General features: G+C 53.8%; 1 pseudogene; it reads left to right on the top strand.

Annotated features, from left to right (window-relative positions):
- The first annotated feature begins 473 nt into the window (after window positions 1–473).
- Window positions 474–1,196, top strand: LOC104403660 (annotated as a pseudogene).
- Window positions 1,197–1,898: the final 702 nt, after the last annotated feature.

The following is a 1,898-nucleotide window of genomic DNA, read 5'->3' as shown; positions in this document are numbered from 1 at the left end:
CTGAGAGAAATACCACCAGCAGCACAGGGTGAGTTTTTGGGGTGGTATTTCTTGAAGCCCTGCCCAAAATGGAGGGGTGGGGAGGAGGAGAGATGCTTAAATCCAGCAGCTCGCATCCCAGGAGCACAGGGAGCATCACCCGATGGGTCTGAGAGCTCCAGAACTCCGCAAGACATCAGCTCTGGGCAGCAGCAGCCCTGGGCTTTCCGCACTAGTTAACAGGCTGCGAGCTGGCTTGTTTTAAGCTCGGTCTCTCACTTAATCTCATCTCCCTTCGGCTCGTGTGTGTGTCCATGTGTGTGTGTGTAGGGGGAGGACTTTGTTTCCATTGGCTCAGCTCTTGCTGCCCACCCACATCCCTTCCACATCACCTTGGTGTCTCCCTAAATAAAACCAGGCTTCTTATCGCACCGAGGAAATCAAGAGCGAGAGTTTGAATGGATTTGATATAAATCTTTACCCCTCCAAAGCCACTGCTGAGCTTGTGGGAGAAACTGGCAGCAGCTGGCCTCAGGCTCCGCTTCTCCAGAAAGGTTTAATTACTTTTGAGAGGGGAGGGAAGAGATCTGGATCCCAGTTCAGGCTACAGACTGACCCAAAAAGCAGTGCCAGGATTTAACTAACTATTGCCGATGGATCTGAAGGACAGCACCAGCGAGGGCAGCATGGGCAGCCTGCAGCCTTCCAGCATCCAGATTTTTGCCAACACCTCCACGCTCCACGGGATCCGTCACATCTTCGTCTATGGGCCAGTGACCATCCGGCGCCTGCTTTGGACCTTGGCCTTTGTGGGCTCCTTGGGTCTCCTCCTGGTTGAGAGTTCGGACCGGGTGGCTTTCTACTTCTCCTACCAGCACGTGACCAAAGTGGACGAGGTTGTGGCAAACAGCCTGGTCTTCCCTGCTGTCACCATCTGTAACCTCAATGAGTTTCGCTTTTCCCGGCTCACCACCAATGACCTGTATCACGCTGGGGAGCTCCTGGCTCTGCTTGATGTCAACCTGCAGATCCCTAACCCTCACCTGGCTGACCCAGCTGTCTTAGCCATCCTCCAAGAAAAGGCCAACTTTAAGCAGTATAAGCCAAAAGTTTTCAGCATGCAGGAGTTCCTGGCCCGGGTTGGCCATGACCTGAAGGATATGATGCTGTACTGCAAATTCAAAGGCCAAGAGTGCAACCATGAGGACTTCAAAACTGTGAGTATGAGCAGACACTCTGCTTTTCTCTTCTCTGGGTGTGTGGATGGTGGTGGTGGTGTTGCAGGACCAGGGCAGCGTTGGAGGTCATTGGCCAACACGTGGTGTGATCAGCGGATGGTCCTTGCTGGGCTCTGGCACAGCAGAGGAGGAGGAAGCCTGTTGAGTTGAAGTTTGTTTGCTGGAGGGATTATGTGGGGCCAGACCTGCAAGGGGCTTACAGCAGGTCCAGCCTCCATCCTGCACAAGGCTCGTGGCTTCTTGGTGTCAGACCAGGGCATCAGATGGGTCCCTGCTGAGCATCAGAGGGGCTTGGGGTTCTCTTGCTATGGCCAGTGAATACTACTCAGCTGAATGAAGTAGAGAGAAAGAGGCCAGCAAGAAAGGCAGCTGCTGGGGATGGTCTGAGTGATGTCCATTAGCCAGTTGTATTTCCCCGGGTGTTTGTAGCCTTGCTGAAATCACAGAAGGCAGAATTATTCTGCTTGCTCCTGGTGGTCATGGCTCATAAATCCGAGTTTGCTGCACAGTGTGGGCAGCAGCTGGATGCTGGTGCTGTGTTAGAGAGAAGGAATGGGAAGGGGGGGGACAAGGGGAAAAGAAATCAGGCTCAGCTCTGATCCCAGTCTGCTCTTAGGCTGGCAGGGAGGTGGAGCGAGCTGGGTAGCCAGAGGATCCTGAAGGAAGCACTGACATGGTGGT

The sequence above is a fragment of the Nestor notabilis genome, unplaced genomic scaffold, assembly GCF_000696875.1.
Source record: "Nestor notabilis isolate BGI_N333 unplaced genomic scaffold, ASM69687v1 scaffold5290, whole genome shotgun sequence".
In the NCBI taxonomy this organism is placed as follows: Eukaryota; Metazoa; Chordata; class Aves; order Psittaciformes; family Psittacidae; genus Nestor; species Nestor notabilis.
This window is presented reverse-complemented; position numbering and strand designations above follow the sequence as displayed.